This window comes from Rhinolophus sinicus, chromosome 8 (genome assembly GCF_057876585.1).
Source record: "Rhinolophus sinicus isolate RSI-liver-muscle chromosome 8, RSI-T2T, whole genome shotgun sequence".
In the NCBI taxonomy this organism is placed as follows: Eukaryota; Metazoa; Chordata; class Mammalia; order Chiroptera; family Rhinolophidae; genus Rhinolophus; species Rhinolophus sinicus.
The window spans coordinates 40133385-40152553 of record NC_142508.1 but is presented as its reverse complement, the minus strand read 5'-3'; the positions used below and the strand labels follow the sequence as shown (position 1 = coordinate 40152553).

General features: G+C 43.9%; 2 pseudogenes; both read right to left on the bottom strand.

Moving 5' to 3' along the window:
- Positions 1-733: 733 nt before the first annotated feature.
- On the bottom strand, positions 734-5370 carry LOC109458715 (MARVEL domain-containing protein 3-like; annotated as a pseudogene).
- Positions 5371-15990: 10620 nt separating this feature from the next.
- LOC141567666 (elongation factor 1-alpha 1 pseudogene) lies at positions 15991-17605 on the bottom strand (annotated as a pseudogene).
- Positions 17606-19169: the final 1564 nt, after the last annotated feature.

Genomic DNA, 19169 nt, shown 5'->3' with positions numbered 1-19169 from the left:
TCTCCGCACTTCTCCCTTTCCTCCTCCCCCCCCCCCCTTGCGAATCTCCCACCTGTAGGTGATTTTGGTAGTGGGCCTCTTCGTCTTGCCTGTCTGCTGTGCAGGGAGTTTTTGTTGTTCGATTCATTGTAAATTCCAGGGGAGCTTTACAGAGGCTCACCTCATGCTGCCATTTTTCCGGAAACCTCAGCCTCACCATTTCTAATGGAAGAAGACTCCTTGGGATCCAGGCAGTCACAGTACAGAATAGTTTCCCTCTAGGAGGGTCAAAATGTAATTGTTTAGAATTCAATCACATAACTGCTTTAACATCATTCCCAGGGGCCAAATATGAGGGGCTATGGCATGTTTCTTTTAGTGACTTTAAGTAGTTAAGACAGGTAAGAGATTTCTACTGTAACATTGGACCTGCTACACCTGAAGTGTAGTTCTCAACTTTCAGAATTTCTGTGGCTACTTAGCCATAACCATCACCTTACCATTTGGTAAGAGAGCCATACCACAAGCTCATAGTCAAACTTCTGATGTTATTTGCAGCAAAGGTGGAGATATTTTTTTCAAACTCTCAGTCAACAAAGACTAATTGATAGAAAAATGAGATGACCATCTAGCTGTACACTGTAACCAAGAAGAGTATTTATAAAATCAAGTATGTGAAAACCCCAGTTGGCAAATGTGCAATTTTAAAGGACCCTTTTTTTTTTTAAGAGAAACAAGACAGGTGGGTTTACATTTAGCTTCCAGAAGAAAGTCTCAGAGTGTTCCACAGATATTCTGGTGCCTCACTGTAATTTCTGTGCTATTCTTGGCTGTCTTCGTGGTTTTTCTGTTCACGGTAGCTCCATAGGGCCACCAACATGCTGGCACTATACATTATCACCAGAAGACCAGCAAAGGTGGCTGCTGCTACATCAGTGCCTGACAGCTGGCAGTTCATCCAGGTGAGACCTTTGCGGGCATAGCGCTTCTGCTAATCTTTTGTCTGTTTTGCAAGTGTCCATGGCATTGATCTGCAAGGCTACGTGGAATTAAATGCCAATGCCTATGCAGTAGCCCAATGCTGCCAGGAGGCTGAAGGCAGCCTCCAGCAGAAGCCACTTCCTGGGCAATTTGGTTAGACTCTTGGCTCCTTGGAGTAAAACAACCATGGTGAGGACTCCCAGCCCCAGAAAGACAGCCATGTGCTCAGAGGACAGTGTACTGCTGGTCCAGCTTCCGAACCTGCTCTAGCTCAGTGCCCTCAAATGGTGAATAACAGTGGTTCTCAAAGCTTCTGCTACTGGTAAAGCTGACACTGAATCCAGCAAGACAAGTAGGAAGCCATGATATACATGATAACTATCCCATTCAATATCACCTCCACTATCTGTACCACACCTTTCCTAGTATATAAATATCTTCTTTTGGGGCATTCCAGGAGTCCTTCAGCCTCTGGCTGGTGATATTCCACTTCCTCTCGTCCAGGCCTGGGGTTGGATGGCAGATATTTCCCTAAGGTGGGTTCACTTTCTGGTCTGCAGAACCCGAAGCCTTCCCTCCTTCTCTCTTTTTTTCTTGATGACTCTGGCTAAAGGTTTACAATTTTGTTTCTTTTCAAAGAACAAGCTCTTGATTTCATTGATTTTTTTGTATTTTTGTAGATTCTTGCATTTATTTCCTCTCTGATCTTTATGATTTCCTTTCATTTTACTCACTTTGGGTTTTGTTTGCTCTTCTTTTTCTAGTTCCTTTAAGTGTAAGATTAGATTGTTTATTTGAGATTTTTCTTTTCTTTTTTTTAAAGATTTTATTGGGGAAGGAGAACAGGAAGGACTTTATTGGGGAACAGTGTTTACTTCTGGGACTTTTCCAAGTCAAAGTCCTTTCAATCTTAGTTGAGGAGGGCGCAGCTCAGCTCCAGGTTCAGTTGCCATTGTTAGTTGCAGGGGGCAGAGCTCACCACCCCTTGCGGGAGTCGAACCGGCAACCTTGTGGTTGAGAGCCCCGCGCTCCAACCAACTGAGTCATCTGGCCATCCAGGAGCTGAGTGGCTTCATTGACTTCATTCTAGTTGCGGAGGGCGCAGCTCGCTGGCCCATGTGGGAATCGAACTGGCAGCCCCGTTGCCCAGAGCTCGTGCTCTAACCAACTGAGCCACCCCTCCGCCCCTGAGATTTTTTTTGCTTCTTAAGTTAGGCCTGTATTGCTATGAATTTCCCTCTTAGGACTGCTTTTACTGTGTCCTATAGATTTGGGGTCATTGTATTTTTATTTTCATTTGTCTTAAGGTGTCTTTTGATTTCTTCCTTGACCTCATTGCTAACCCTTCCATTGTTGGTAGCATGTTATTTAGCCTCCATGTGTTTGTGTGGTTTTCAGTTTTTTTCTTATAATTGATTTCTAGTTTCATACCACGTGGTCAGAGAGGACGCTTGATATGATTTCAATCTTCTTAAATTTATTGAGACTTGTTTTGTTTCCTAACATGTTCTTTATCTTGGAAAATGTTCCCTGTCACTTGAAAAGAATGTATATTCTGCTGTTTAGGGTGAAATGTTCTGAAAATATCCATTAAATCCATCTGTTCTAACTTATCATTTAAGGCCACTGCTTCCTTGTTGATTTTCTGTCTGGAATATCTGTTCATTGGTGTTATTGGGTGTTAAAGTCCCCTACTATGACTGCATTACTGTTGACCTCTCCCTTTATGTCAGTCAATGTTTGCTTTATATTTAGGTGCTCCTGTGTTGGGTGCATAGATGTTTACTAGGGTTACATATCCTCTTGTTGGATCAATCACTTTATCATTATGTAACTTTTTTTTTCCCTCCCTTTTTCCACTTCCCCCCAACTCCAGGTCAAGTCATTGTTTCTCAGTCTAGTTGTGTAGGACACAGCTCCCTGGCCCATGCTGGTATTATGAGCCTTGCACTCCTCCCGTCTGAGGCAGTCAGTCGCCAGTCATCGGTCAGCCGTTCACGGCAGCTCACACCAGCTGCCAGCCGCTCACACTGGCCACCAGCTGCTCATGGTAGCACATGGTAGCCCACGGCAGCACACAGCAGCCCACAGCAGCTCAGGCCAATCTCCGGCTGCTCACGGCAGCCCAGCTCCAGGGAGAGCTGTTGTTCACAATCATAGAGGGCGCAGCTCACTGGCCCATGTGGGAATCAAACAGGCAACCTCGGCATTAGGAGTACGGCGTTCCAAGCACCTGAGCCACCAAGCCGGCCCTGTGATGTCCTTCTTATTATAGTCTGTTTTAAAGTCTATTTTGTCTGATGTAAGTACTACCACCAGCTTTTTGCTTTTTTCCTTTCCATTTGCATGAAATATCTTTTTCCATGCCTTGACTTTCAGTCTCTGTGTGTCTGTTGATCTGAAGTGGGTCTCTTGTAAACAGCACATGTATGGGTCTTGTTTTCTTATGGGACAGGAAGTATTAAAACATTAAAATGTTCATCCTTTCCAAAGTCAAGTAACATTTACCCAAAAAATTCATCTAAATTTTGCTGCTTTTTTAGGAGCAAAAAGTATATAATTATTTTGGAGATCTTGTTGAAAGTTAAATGCACAGATATTGTCAGATAGAGCTTGATATCGTATAATAGGGTGAAAATATTTTTAGGGAGACAAGATGTTTTTTTGCCAGATACTAAAATTTTAAAATAAAGCCATTATGAAAGAACATAACACTACCCAGAAAATTACATATAAGTCAGTAGAACAGAGCAGAGTCCAGAAACAGATAAAATTACTATTGAGAAATTGATATATAAAAAGATAATATCATGTGTTAGCACAAAAAGGATGAAACTAGTCAACAAATGATATTGATTCAGTAGGCCATTTATTAGCAACAAATCAACCTAGACCCAGCATCACACTTTATGCAAGAATAACGTTAATATGCCAACCAAAATAAATGATTAAAATAAAAGGAAAAATATAGAAATTACTCATATAACTTTAAATTAGAGGTGGCCTCCTTAAATAAGCAGAAGCCAAAAAGTGGAAAGAAATGGAAGGGGGGCATGAAAGATTGCAGCACAAAAATTTGAAATATTTCTAAGAAAGAAAACGTTACCAACACTACTGAAAAACAGACACAAGGCTTGAAAAAAAAATGTGAGGAAAATATGTAACGGACAAAAGATTAGTATCCCTGACATACAAAGAGCTTTTATAAATTAAAAAGAAAGGAGAAAACAACCCAAAACAATTGTTCTCAATAGTATATGATAATTTACAGAGGAGGAAATACACAATATCAACAAACATTAAAAAAATAATGGGGACCTTCATCTACGCTTGTACATTTCTTCTAACCTTAGTTCATCCTTATTTTATTTTTTTAGTTGGGAACCTACTCAAAAATAATAAATTCCTCTTTTTGCCAGAATGTAAGTTAGTTTAACCTGGAAGTAACTACTTGCAAGTAACCAGTTTATAAATGTAATAAAAGGGTGTCTTCCATGAACCTCAGTACAAGGGACACAGGCAAATATACTGAGGTTTTAAACAATGTAATATATTTTTAACCCATCGTCTGATGCTTGCTTGAGAGAACTGAAAGATTTATTGAAGCTCTCAAGAAGTAATTGCCCTGAGATCACGAAAAAGGGCTATCTTTGCTGAAGGACTGTGTACTTCTTCAGCAGCTATATTCCTTTTAGTGCAAGAGCATATGCCCTGTAGTATTTGGTTTAAATGGGCTCAAAAACATTAAACCCTGAAATTTCATGCATGCCGTCCATCTGTCCACCCATCTCTATTTATCTATCTACCTATCTATCTTCTTACCTATCTACCTATCCATCTACCTAAATACATGCAAGTTTCTGGGAAAACAACTCATAATTTTTAATAAATCAGAAAAAATTGTCCAGGACCTAAAATATGTTGAAAATAGATGTCAAACAGACAATGATTTGCTCCATCAGGAAAATTTAGACTAACATTAATTTCCTACAATCTAAATTATTGTTTATAGAAAGAAAAGTGTGTATGTGTTTGGTGGCTTTCTTTTTAAATTATTATTAAATTATTATTATTATTATTATTATTATTATTATTATTATTGTGTGTGTGTGTGTGCATGTGTGTGTGGCTTTCTTAAGAGTACAGTTGAGAGGAGGAAAACACTAAGCACTTGCCACGTGCCAGGTATTGTGCTAAGAGGTTTTCAAGTGTCACCTCATTTGACTCTCAGAAATATCCTAAGCTGCAAATTGGCTGGACTCTCCTATGCTCTAAGATTCATTTATTACTACATTTCCATAGCCTTGAAATTGTGACACATACTATCATCAGTGGCATTTTACAATGACTATCACCTAGACAGAATAATAGATTTGTGATTGCCTGTACATGCACAAACTTGGTTATCATGGGTTCATGTTATTGTCACTTCATGTGCACTGCTCGTGCCTCATGTGTTGAGTGCATTGTCATTTGAAATATAAGAAAGTTTAAAAGCTAAAATAAACGAATGGGACTATATGAAACTTAAAAGCTTCTGCACAGCAAAAGAAACCATTGACAAAATAAAGAGGCCACCAACTGAATGGGAGAAGATTTTTGCAAACAGTGCCTCCGATAAGGGCCTAATATCCAGAATATACAAGGAACTCATGCAACTCAACAACAAAAAAACAAACAACCCAATTGAAAAATGGGCAGAGGACTTGAAGAGACATTTCTCCAAAGAGGACATACAAATGGCAAATAGACATATGAAAAAATGCTCAACATCACTAATCATCAGAGAAATGCAAATCAAAACCACAATGAGATATCACCTCACCCCAGTCAGAATGGCTATCATCAACAAGACAAATAATAACAAATGTTGGAGAGGCTGTGGAGAAAAAGGAACCCTCATACACTGTTGGTGGGAATGCAGACTGGTACAGCCGTTATGGAAGGCAGTGTGGAGGTTTCTCAAAGAATTACGACTAGAATTGCCATATGACCCAGCAATCCCTCTCCTGGGTATCTACCCAAAAAATCTGAAAACATTTAGAGATAAAGACACGTGTGCTCCAATGTTCATTGCAGCTTTGTTTACGGTGGCCAAGACATGGAAACAACCAAAATGTCCTTCGATAGATGAATGGATAAAGAAGTTGTGGTATATATACACAATGGAATACTATTCGGCAGTAAGAAAAGATGATATAGGAACATTTGTGACAACATGGATGGATCTTGAGAGAGTAATGCTGAGCGAAACAAGTCAGACAGAAAAAGCAGAGAACCATGTGATTTCACTGATATGTGGTATATAAACCAAAAACAACAAAAAAACAAGACAAACAAATGAGAAACAGAAACTCATAGACACAGACAATAGTTTAGTGGTTGCCAGAGGGTAACGGGGGCGGGGGGTGGGGGGTGGGAGATGAGGGTAAGGGGGATCGAATATATGGTGATGGAAGGAGAACTGACTCTGGGTGATGAACACACAATGGGATTTATAGATGATGTAATACAGAATTGTACACCTGAAATCTATGTAATGTTACTAACAATTGTCACCCCAATAAATTTAATACAAAAAAAAAAAAAAATACAAAAAAAAAAAAAAAAAAAAGAAAGAAAGAAAGTACTACAGGGCCGGCCCGTGGCTCAGGAGCTCCTCACACTGAGGTGGCTGGTTGGATTCTGACATGGGCCAGTGAGCTGCGCCCTCTACAGCTAAAATTGTGAACAACAGCTCTCCCTGGAACTGGGCTTCCGTGAGCAGTCGGAGGTCGTCGTGAGCTGCTTTGAGCTGCTGTGAGCGGCAGACCAAGGACCAGCGACAGACTGCCTCAGCCAGTGGGGAGCACAAGGCTCATAATACCAGCATGGGCCAGGGAGCTGTGTCCTACACAACTAGACTGAGAAACAACGGCTTGAACCGAAGTGGGGGTCGGGGAGGCGGAAGAAGGGGGTGTGGAAAAGAAAGCACTACAATGTGATTTGGCTTGTATGTTGTGTGTGAAGAATGGCACATTAACAGAAACGCGTGATGTACATTTATTGGTAATGAAACATACAGTCATTGTTTTAGGCATAGATTCAAGTGTATATTTTCTTGCAAATCAACAACCAACTGCTCATATAAGGTATAAGAAAGCAAGACACCCTTAGTAAATGAAGAATATCACATTTTGTTTCTGAAATAGGTACAAAAGCTGTGCCTAGTACAAACCAACAACATAATGGAAGGCAGAAGGTGTACCCAAATCTCTAGGAATGACGGAAAGAAAATTCAAATAAAGCACTGATGGCGACAGTTTGATCATAACTTGCAGAATGGGTGTCAGCAGCTTAGAATAAAACCAAGCGTTGCATGACCAGTACTGTTAGTGGCATAGAAAACAATATTTCTGTGAAACAAATGTATAAGAAAGCGCAGGCACCAATTTGGAGGTGAAAATGATCCACAGGCAGCATCCTCTGAAAGGAATAGTTTTAGGTAAACCTTTATCCACTTATTTCACATACATTTTGATTTTTATATTTGCCTTCCAAAAGTCTCTGTCTAAAATGTTTAAAGCAGCTCTGTTAAGAAATGTAAAAGTTCTGAGGCGGCTGGTCAGCTCAGTTGGTTAGAGCGCGGTGCTCTTAACAACAAGGTTGCTGGTTCGATCCCCGCATGGGCCACTGTGAGCTGCGCCCTCCACAACTAGACTGAAACAACTACTTGACTTGGAGCTAAGGAATCCTGGGAAAACACACTTAAAATAAATAAGAGTTAAAAAAAAGAAATGTAAAAATTCTAAGTGATGAGATCATTGCTTCTGAGTTTAGAGTTATAAAACAATCATGTATTTTCCAGTGGCGTCTTGGAGTTAATGAAAAAAGACTATAAGGATATACTATTGCCTATCTAATTGTCTATCATAAAATACATCAATAATTATCCCAGCAAGCTGCCCCACACCATCTCCTTAGATGAAAAATGAAATACACATTAACTGCCCAACTCCCACAAGCATACATAAAGTTTTATTTGGGAAAAAATGGCAATTATATTTTAAAGGCCTTATTATTTTTCCTTTGTATATTGTCTAGTTACACTGAAAATTTTCTTAACATTTGGCGATAAGCAAGCTGACAGGCTGGGCTCACTGGAACTCTCCACAGTGTTGGTCGTCTCAGGCTCTGGGGCAGGGAAATGTGGCCCTAGTCACCCAAACTCCATTCTACACTCTCCACCGCCCCCACTTCTCCCCCAAGTCTGGGAAGCTGAGAAGGAATATTGGACAAGGAGAGACATCTCAAGGACTGCTGGACAGGCTGGGTAAGCATAAATCGGCAGCTCTTCCCTGAGCTCTGTCAGCAAGTGGGGGATGGAGAGCCAGACCAAGTCTCAGTCCTTTTCTGATAGGGTAGTCACACATCCCCGAGGGCTGATGTCCTTTCCGAAGCTTTGGTTTATTTGAGCTTGTCCAGATTCTTCCATAGTTGGCAGTTTCTTGTTAGGCATCAGTTTGGCTTGTCCTTCCCTCTGTCTGGGCTGCACTGGTAAGTACTGCATCACATATAATTGGCCACTTCCATAATATTCTTATGATAAGCACGTGTTTAGAGCTTGCCCTGATCCTGGCACTGAGATGTGGGCAGTCTCTGGATCCTCAAACCAAACTGAAGTCCATATTTGAACCATCACTATTTTCTGCCTTCCCCTCCACCAACCCTTGTGGAGTTTTCAGAGCCCCTTGCTCATCTCTTAGACTAAGTGACAATTCTGTTGACTCCAGAAGGAAAAAAAGTGATTTGATAGAGAGTCTTCCTTGACATTTCCAGAGACACAGTGCTTGGGAAACATAGAAGTAAATATTGAGAAGTGGGCACTTGACACAACATGGAAGGAGCCAGAGCGTTCTCTCTGGTTAGAACTTAATTTTGTTGTTGTTGTTGTTGTTGTTAGAACTTACCTAATTGACCCCTCTCCCCTCATCAGTGCCCACCATGGAAAGTTCTCAGAAGCTCAACTTGGAGGTACGGCCAAGCTGTAGCCATCCCAAAGTCTGGACTAGCCTGAAACGCTTGTTTTTTCAGTTACTCCTCATACTGAGCCCAGAGGCCCCTCCTCAAGAAACTATGCTCGGCTGGTTTTTGATTGGTAGAATGGAGTGGGGTGATCACAAGCTGCCCAAGGAATTGAGTGTCAATGAGCTAATATAAGCATTCCTTGTCACTAAACATCCTGAGCTTAATCACTCTCCTTCAGTTCTCCTACAGCCTCTTCAGCTATGAAGATGCCAGATGCTTACTGGGGTAAGTAACTAACTTACCCATCAACTTGGACCCCAAATCCAAGCATCCATTCATCCTATCCCCAGGGCAGCAACCAAGCCTCAATATCACTCCAGCCTCCTCCCCACTCCTAGCCTTCTCTGACACACTGCTCCATTTTTTTTAAACAAACTATAAACCTTCTGTCAGCCTGGGAGCCTAGGCTGAGCACTTCTGAGTCTCCCCGGAATCCCCCTCCCCTGGAAGGCGGTGGACTTCCCAGGGTCTGCCTGAACCAGCTCCCACACAGAGATGGCCCCAAGCCATAATCCACACCTTTAAACCACCCTTATCTGGGCTTCTTGCACACTCATCCGCCCTCCCTGAGCACCCCATGGCCACTTTCTCAGCCCCATGTTCTGCCCCTCTTTGTCTCTCCCACAGCTCCTGTCTGCATAATGGTCTTTTTCCGGTGTTCAAAGGTAGTCACAGGTAAGGAGAAGGATAGGGAAGAACGGGAGGGAGGAGGCTGCCCTTGGGAATTGTGTGTCTGTTCCTCTTTGGACCCACACCATCTATGTCTCCCCAGACACTCCCGTTGGCTCAGGACTCTTGCTGTGCCAGCCGGCACCCAGGTGTGGGGACCAGATCTACAACCCCTTGGAGCAGTGCTGTGATCATCACACCATCCTGCCCCTGAACAGGACCCACCACTGTGGCCCCAACTGTATCTTCTGGCCCTGCCTGGAGCTCTGCTGTCCTGAGTCCTTTGGACCCCACAAGAAGTTTGTTGTGAAGCTGAAGGTTCTGGGAGTGAAATCTCGGTGTTTCTCCTCCCCCATCTCCAGGAACTGTCCCCCAGGCGCCTGATGAAGATGAACTGGGACTTTAACATCTGCCGCAACAATTGGATCTATCTGAATGAATATTTCCATCCTGTGACTGAATAGAAAATTCCAGAAAGTTAGTTTAGAAATACAGATATAGGCCTGGCTTGAAGTGAACTCTGCGCGCTCCGCCTGTTTAGGACGGGCAAGTAAGCACTCGGAGATATGAAGAACTGCGTCGGAGGGAGGGAATCGGTAAACACAGGGCAGCAGGTGGCTAGGCCTGGCCAGAGGGTCGGTGGGGAGGGTGGGGAACGAAGCTAGAGCCTGGAGCTGGGTGGGGAGGGAAGGGGCGCTAGTGGACCCACAAATGCACCAGTTCCCCCAACGCCCCACAGCTGGGGCTCTGAAAGAGAGGGCTGGCTAGGCTGGCTCCACGGAGCTTTCGGAGCTGACGCTTTCGGACTGCTATCAATTGAGAGCTCCAGATTTTTTACATAAAAGTAGGTCATTAGGGCCAGCCCGGTGGCTTAGGGGGTTAGAGCTCCGTGCTCCTAACTCCGAAGGCTGCCGGTTTGATTCCCACATGGGCCAGTGGGCTCTCAACCCAGTTCGACTCCTTGAGTCCCGCAAGGGATGGTGGGCAGCACCCACTGCAACTAAGATTGAACACGGCACCTTGAGCTGAGCTGCCTCCCAGATGGCTCAGTTGGTTGGAGTGCATCCTCTCACCCACAAGGTTGCCAGTTCGACTCCCGCAGGGGATGGTGGGCTGTGTCCCCTACAACTAGAAAATGGCAACTGGACCTGGAGGTGAGCTGCGCCCTCCACAAATAAGACTGAAAGGACAACTTGACTTGGAAAAAAGGCCTGAAAGTACACACTGTTCCCCAATAAAGTCCTGTTCCCCTTCCCCAATAAAATCTTTAAAAAAAAAAAAAAAAAAGTAGGTCATTAATTTTTTTTTCTCTCCGTGTTTCATTCGCTTTTGAATTTGGCCTGTTCAATATCTGGCTATTTTCAAACCTTAAGCATCCCCACCACCAGCTGGGGTTTTCACTATTAGCTTCCTGTGACCGATTAACCCTAGAAACTGCCACAAATGAAATTAGGCAAATACAATAACCACTATTTCCCCTTTTTTACCTTTTGGCACTGCTGACTGAGGCAAAAACAAAACAAAAAAAAACAACAACAGCAACAAAAAGACCCCCGGAACCATGGTAGCCTCTGGAGGAATGTCCAGATTTTCCCTTAAATATGCCAGGCTGGTCTGAGAATGTTAACACAGTTTTTGGAGGTGTTAACCCGCTGCCTTCTCAGGCCAACGGTGCTCTGACTATAAACGCTTATTCTATGACCCAACTATGTCCATCTATTGGCTGAGCGGCGCAGGCAGCAGGAGCCCTGGACTCGGTTGGCCTCCGGTTTCACTATTAGATTATAACTCAAAGCTTACAGTAAATACCCATAGTCCGTACTGGCATAAATAAATAATTAAAGAAGCAAGTGAGGGAGAATAGACAAATCTCCATATACAAGGTTTCGAAATAATTTATGTAACTACAACCATTCAAGCCCCTTAAGTTTGGGCTGCACGTAATGATTTGGTTCCAAAGAGTACAGTGTAGAAAGGGGCGAAAAGAAGTAACTACACTGAAGAAACTAACAAACTCTACCTCTGAGAGAAAGGCATAGAAAGAGAGTGACAGGAGAGAAGAGTCAGAGGGTGGGAAGAGACTGAGCAAAGGACTTCAGCAACAGAAATTGCAGCTGGAGAGAGGTTGGGGGAAGGGCAGAGATTTTGTGTTTGGCGTTGGCAGTGGCTGGCCTACCTCTAAATGGGCCCTGGAATGAAAGTCTCCAATCCCCCTCTTGTCTGGGGACAATCCATATTGGGAATAGGATTTCTCACTCCAGGAGGCTTTTCCCCTGACCACCGAAGCTGTGCAGAGCTGACTGGACAGCTTTCCCACTTCCTACCTACAACACGGAGCTGGGACTCCACACCATCCCTCCAGCCAGACTCCGAAAACAGAGGCAAAATGTTCTTCCATTCTAAGCCCTGGTGAAACTGTCCCTGGCATGAAGACCACTTGACTTGAGTGGAACGTAAGTCAATTAGACAAAGAGATGTAGGTCCCAGTCCTCCGTGGGAATGTGCCTTGCAAAGCCCTGCAGTGAGGCGCCCTGAGAATGAGGAGTGATAGGTGCTGAGCCATTTGAAATTCTTACAACACACACTCTCAGGCTGCAATCTACAGACTAGACTGGCTGGAGTCTTTCCCAACAGCTTCTCAGAAAAAGGAGGTGGGTAAGACTCCCTGGCCAGGAAGGGCAGATGAGGCCACTCAGAGACAGATGATTCTATCTGTGGGCACATCCCCCTCCTACCAGGCTTCAAGCCCTCAGCCCCAAAATGCACATCACGGCCTTGTTTAGGAAACCAGCAAAGCAGTTCAAATAAGTAAGCAGTTCAGGTCTGGCAACATTCGCCCACAATTTACAAGCAAAAAGTCAAGAAAGAACCATTTTTAAAAATCAGCACACAATTAACACGGTGCTTGTATTCAGAATTGCTTTCTGTTGAATTGTATCATGATGAGATAGGACACGCAGAGCTGTGGTCTCCAAAGCCATCAGGGCACCCTGCTCCCCACCCCACCCGGAATCCCAGGGCCAGGCTGCCCCAGGATCCTCTCTGAGCTGCTGCAGGAATCATCAGCTCTAGTCACTCTGCGTCTCTCTTCAACTGGGAAGACAGAGAGAAGGACTTTGAGAGACTGGGGTTGAGGGAGACCTAGACGCAGAGCAGGTGATGAGAATCTGGGACGAGGGGGAGAGAAGGAGGACAGAGCAGCAGCCCTACTGGGAGGACCAGACATGGCAACTCCTTCCCCTGCTATGTCCACACTCCCTCCTCCAGCTGGAGCACAGCAGCCCCCCCACCCCCGGGGTGTTCCTTCAGGACAGTGTTACTGAACCCAAGGTAACAAACATCAGAGTTTGGAGTAAGGTGCAAAGTGAGGAGATGGGAGACCTAGTGTGTCTCAAATCCATCGTGCTCCCTGGCCTAGATTAAGGGTTTTCAAGCAGTTAGGGGAACAGGGATGCAGACGTGCTGGTGGGGCAAGTTTTAATGGGAGGACCTTGGAAGCTTTTCATCACCGGCTACCGCCATTCTTTACAGCCCGCTTCTCTCCACATCGCTGTCCTCTCTGTGTCCTCTTCGTGTCCTCCTTCTTCAGGATTTGTCACTCACCTTCTCTTGTTACCGGAAATGTTTAACCTCGGTTCTTGAAGGAAAGAATTCAGTCAACAGTCAGAGTTTGTGCAAGCATGACAGCAAGAAGTTTATTAGTAAAGCAGGTACACTCCGAGACATGGATGGGCTGACCCAAGGGAGGGAAGCAGCCTCTTTACATTGTCTGAGAGTTTTTATTTCTGTAAAGTACTGTACGCTAACCAATTGTGCCACCGGAGCTCTGGGTTTTTATTTCTATGGGTAGAGTTGTCTCCCCCTCGTCCTTTCCAGTATCTTTCTCTCTGCTGGTGTGTCCCATCCTCCCTTTTCGTTTCCAAGGTTGTTTCCTAGGGCGCGAGTGTGAATCCCTCAATTTCCGGTGATTTATTTGAGAAACTCATTAAAAAGGGGCAAGCTACAGTTGCATGGTCCTGAGAAGCAGGATGTACATTCTGATAACTGGATGCCCCCCCAACACACACACACACACACACACACACACACACACACACATTTTTACCCTTCTTTTAATGACATATCTTCTTGATAAGTAGGAGCAGCTTAAAGGGACCTCCTATCTGGGCCTGGTTCCCTCCTTCTCCCGCTCATTTTTACCTTTCTACCTACCCTGTCACTCTTTCTATCCTGTCCTTCTTCCAGAGATTTCCTCACCTCTCTGCCCATTTGCTTCCAACCTCTGCTCTGATGTCACCTCCGCAGAGGCCTGTGCTGACCACTGTGTCTGCAACAGCCCCATTCCACAGCCATCCTCATCCCTCCTGTCACCCTGATATATGTTTGTTGTTGTATTTGTGTCCGTGTCATACTGTGTATGTATTGGCTTGTTTTTGCTCTGCTTACGCCCAAGAGCTAATGTTCCATCATAACAGGGACTTTGTTTTGTTCACGGCTGTGTCTTCAGCATCAGGGACAGTACCCAGCACAGAGGAGACCTGCAATAATTTTCTGCTGAAATAAATGGGAGCAAGTGAATGAATGTGACTGAACTTAATGCCACTGGCTGCGGTCACTGGGGGCCTTGGGTCTGTCCTAAGCTAGTTCCTCACACAGAGGTTTTACCATGAGGGTCCGAAAATGACTGAAACTTCTTTCAAGGGTCTCCCACGGCAGAGGAGAAACCAGGAGGAGCTGGAGGAGGAAGAGGCTTCCTTGGAGAGCGGTATACAAAACATACTGGTAGAACATTAGTGAAAATACATGGGGTTCCATTGTGTGCAGCCCCCCTCAGGGCCGTTTCCTCTGGTGCCCAAAACCAGAGCAACGCACATGAGGCAGCAGGACACGGGCGTTCCCAGGCCCAGCCCCTCCCGTGCCTGCCCTTCCATATCGTGCCTTTATCTCTCTCCTCTGCTGGGCTCCTCCCCACTCCCCAGAGAGTTTGCATTTGGGTGTTCGTTTGTGTGACACATTTTCTTCAAAACAACATCTAAGTCATGATATTCAAGAGATGATTTGGCAAGACACAATTAAGAGCAAAGAAAGCCTTAAATTCCTTAAGGTTCTGCAATTAAGTAAGCATGAAAGGTGTTACTATATGAAAAAAATCATCGATCAAGAAATAGAGAAACTGCATAATTAAGTAAATTTACTATGAAACAGATGAGTTGTTTCAATTGCACAAATAAGGGTGTGCAGAAAATATATCCAAAGAAATGCTAATGCTATAGATGTTCTTTTATTATTTAATTATAACATAAAATTAGAAGCATGAATTTTCCAATAAGAAGGTAAATAACATCTACGAGTAAGTAACATATTGTTTCTCAAAAATATTGAGATTACAGAAGGAAACTCTTTCCAGGCAATGCGAGCATTAGTTTCTATAAAAGACATTTTAAGTACAAAATAATTTTTTGTTTCTTAATTTTTTAGGTGAAGCGCACACATCTTAAATGTACAACTTGAAGAATTTTTACACATGCGTGTGGATTGTGGGAATAGTCACTGCTCAGATCACGATGGAGAACACGTGCATCTCAGGAAGGCTCCCTCATTCCCAGTCAGACTCCATCCAGATTCAACAATATTCTCAGTGTGATCATCACATATTTGTTTTACCTGTTTTGAATTTACGAGACTGGAACCGCTCAGTATGTTCTCTTCAGTGTCTGCCTTCATCTTTGCAGTATGTCTCTTAGATTCAGCTATTTCTGCGTAAAGCAGCAGATCGTGTTTATTGCCGTGCAATAAATTTTGTCCCCCACAGGGACAGCACTAACACCACTTTGTGAATATATCACTATTTATTTGTCCATCAACTGCTGTGGATATTTGAGTTGTTTGCAGTTTGGGGCTGGAATGAATAAGGCTTCTCTGAACATTCTTGCACATGTCTTTTGATGAGCCCACGTGTACGTCTCCTCAGAGTGGATTTACCAGTTCCCAGGGCAGCCATAGGTTTACTTTCATAGATAAAACATGTTTCCAAAGTAGTTATACTAATTTACACTCCCAGGGAGTCCCAGTTGCTACACTCCCTTGCTGACATGTGGTGCTGCCGGCTTTTAATTTTGTGCCATTCTGATGGGTGAATGGTTGTATCTGATTGCATTTCTCTGATGACTTCTGAAGTTGTGCATGGTTTCATCTGTCCATTGACTATTTGGATATCCTCCTATTTGAAGTATCTATTCTTTTTCTCTCTCTTTTTTTTTATAATTTTTTTTAGTTGGGGAATTATTAGGGAACAGCATGTTTTTCCAGGAGGTCAAGTCATTTTTCAATCTAGTTGTGGGGGACACAGCTCACTGGCCCATATGGGACTCGAACTAGTAACCTTGGTGTTATGAGCACTACGCTCTAACCACTGAGCAAGCCGGCTGCCCTCCCCCCAGCTGCCTTCTTGTCCACTGCTTTGATGACACCCACAGAAACTGTCTGTGTCATGTCATGAATAGCAAAACGGCCCAGGGGAGGGTAGTCAAGAAGCTGTCAATGCACATGAGTTTGCCAGGAACTGTGTCAATGATGGCACCATCACCAACTGTCAAAAACTTGGGACCATCTTCTAGCTTTTTCCCTGAACGACGATCATTCTTCTCCTTCAGCTCAGCAAATTTGCAAGCAATGCGAGTTGTGTGACAGTCGAACAGAGGTGCACCTCTGGTACTGATTTGGCCTGGATGGTTCAGGATAATCACCTGAGCCCTGAAGCCAGCTGCGTCCATTGGTGGGTCATTTTTGCTGTCAGCAGCCACATTGCATGACAAACATCTTTGACAGACACATTCTTGACATTGAAGCTCACATTGTCCCCAGGAAGAGCTTCACTCAAAGCTTCACGGTGCCTTTCAACAAAATTTACTTCAGTTGTAACATTGACTGGAGCAAAGGTGACCACCATGGCAGGTCTGAGAATACCAGTCTCCACTCGGCCCACAGGGACAGCACCAACACCACCTATTTTGTAGACATCCTGGAGGGGCAGACGCAAAGGCTTGTCACTTGGAAGAGTTGGTGGCAGGATGCAATCCAGAGCTTCAAGTAGCATGGTTCTACTGGCACTGCCATCTTTACGGGTGACCTTCCATCCCTTGAGCCAAAGTGTGTTAGCCCTTGTCACCATTCCAACCGGAAATTGACACAAATGCTACTGTGTCAGGCTTGTAGCCAATTTTCTTAATGTGGGTGCTGACTTCTTTAATGATTTCCTCGTATCTCTTCTGGCTGTAAGGCGGCTCAGTGGAATCCATTTTGTTAACACCCACAATCAGTTGTTTCACACCCGTGTGTAAGCGAGAAGGGCAGGCTCACGGGTCTGCCCGTTCCTGGAGACACCTGCGTCCCACTCACCAGCACCAGCAGCAACAATCAGGACAGCATAGTCATGTTTTTGATAAAGTCTCTGTGTCCTGGGGCATCCTTGATGGTCACATACTTGCTGTTCTCGAATTTCCACAGGGAGATATCAGTGGTGATTCCACATTCACGGTCAGCTTTCAATTTATCCAAGACCCAGGCAGACTTGAAGGAGCCCTTCCCCATCTCAGCAGCCTCCTTCTCAAATGTTTCGATGGTCCTTTGCGATCCCACCACATTTGCAGATCAGATGCCCAGTAGTGGTAGACTCGCCGGAATCCACGTGTCCAATGACAACGATGTTGGTGGGTGTCTTTTCCTTTCCCATTTTGGGTTAGATTTAGAGGTGGTTTTCACTACAACTCTGTTCTGGCGGCAAACCCGTTGCAAAAAAGTGAATCACGCACTTTAAACCAGTAAAACTTATGGCGTGTACATTATATCTCCACAAAGTTGTTCAAAGGTAGTCAGTATAAAACTTATTAATAAGGCAAAATTGCTTTTATATAAGTTTGTCTTTCTCTACCTGTGGCAGCAAATAGCAGTACAGTGCATGCAGAAGTCCTTTTGGAAACATGACAAGGCATAAATAAAAATATACATAAATAAACCATCAAGAATGGGGAAGGGACTAGATCCTACCAGTTTCACGGTTTCTCTCAGAAGACACAGGCTTCTGGGTCAGAGACAAAGGGCAGTTTCCTCCTCACAGCAATAGAGAGTAACCAGAGTATCAGCATTTGCACCTGTCCCCTGAGCCCCAATTCCCACAGGGCAAGGGAAGGGATCAGGTGACGCCCGCAAACAGTGGGTTGCATAACAGAACAAACCCCAAAGTTAGGAAATCTGAATTTTTCAGAATGGGCCATAAGCCTGCCTGGCCTTTGTCCTGAAGGAAGATCTTGTCACTATTACACAGGACGCTAAACAAATTTATCCCGTGCTCTGGAGGGAGACACTCCTTCAATCTTCCAAGGCCGTTTGCTGCACTAACATCCTTGAAAAGAATCCGGAAGAAAAAACACTCAGTGCTTAACTGCAAGACATACAAAAATGCAAGAGACCCGTGGAAACCGTCACCAACACCAACAAACAGTGTTATAATAAAGAAACAAGTAAATAACTGAGATAATACTAGGGAGCAGCTGCGTGATCCAGGGACATTACTGCCTGGATCAGTGATGACTGTGACAGTCCTGCGTGTGAGGGCGATACCTCAGTGTCACAGGAATGTGATGGCTCAAAATCGTTGGGTGACACCCCACTGCCTCCAGAATGTTACATAAATGGAATTACTCCGCACATAATCTTTTGAGACTAGCTTCTTTCACCAGGCAAAATGCCTTTGTGATCCAAGCTGTTGGGTGTATCAATACTTTCCTCCTTGAATTGCTGGGGAGTGTTCCATCATACAGATATTTCATAACTTCTCTAGCAATTCATCTATTGATTGATATTTGGGTTGTTTCCAGTTTGAGGCTATTACAAATAAAACTGTGATGACTATTCATGTAAATATTTTGTGGGAACATCAGTTTTTGTTTCCCTGGGATAAGTGCCCAGGAGTGTGAGTGCTGAGTCAACGATAAGTGAATCTTTAATTTTATAAGAAACTGCTGAACTGTTTTCCTGAGTGCTGGACCATTTTGCATTTCCAGCAGTAACGTGTGAGAGGTCTGGTGTCTCGGCATCCTTGTCAGCGCTTAGTATTGTCAATATTTTGTTAATTGTAACCATCCTGATAGATGGGAGGAGGCATTTCATTGTGGTCTTAATTTGCAGTTCCCTGAGGGCTGATGAACTTGAGCATCTTTCGTGTGCTCATCTGCCATCTGTAATCCTCTTTGTATCTTTTGCCTGTCCTTATTCAGTTGTTTTCTTATTGTCTGCTTTTGACAGCTTTTTATGTTCTTGCATAACCTGATGTCTACTTTTCATAGTTTTGCATCTTCAGGATGCAAGTCCTATGTCAGATAGGTGATGTGCAAATATTTCCCCCAAAATGTTTTAAATTTTGACAAGTGCAATTTATCAATATTTTCTTATATGGAAGTATTTTTTATGTCATG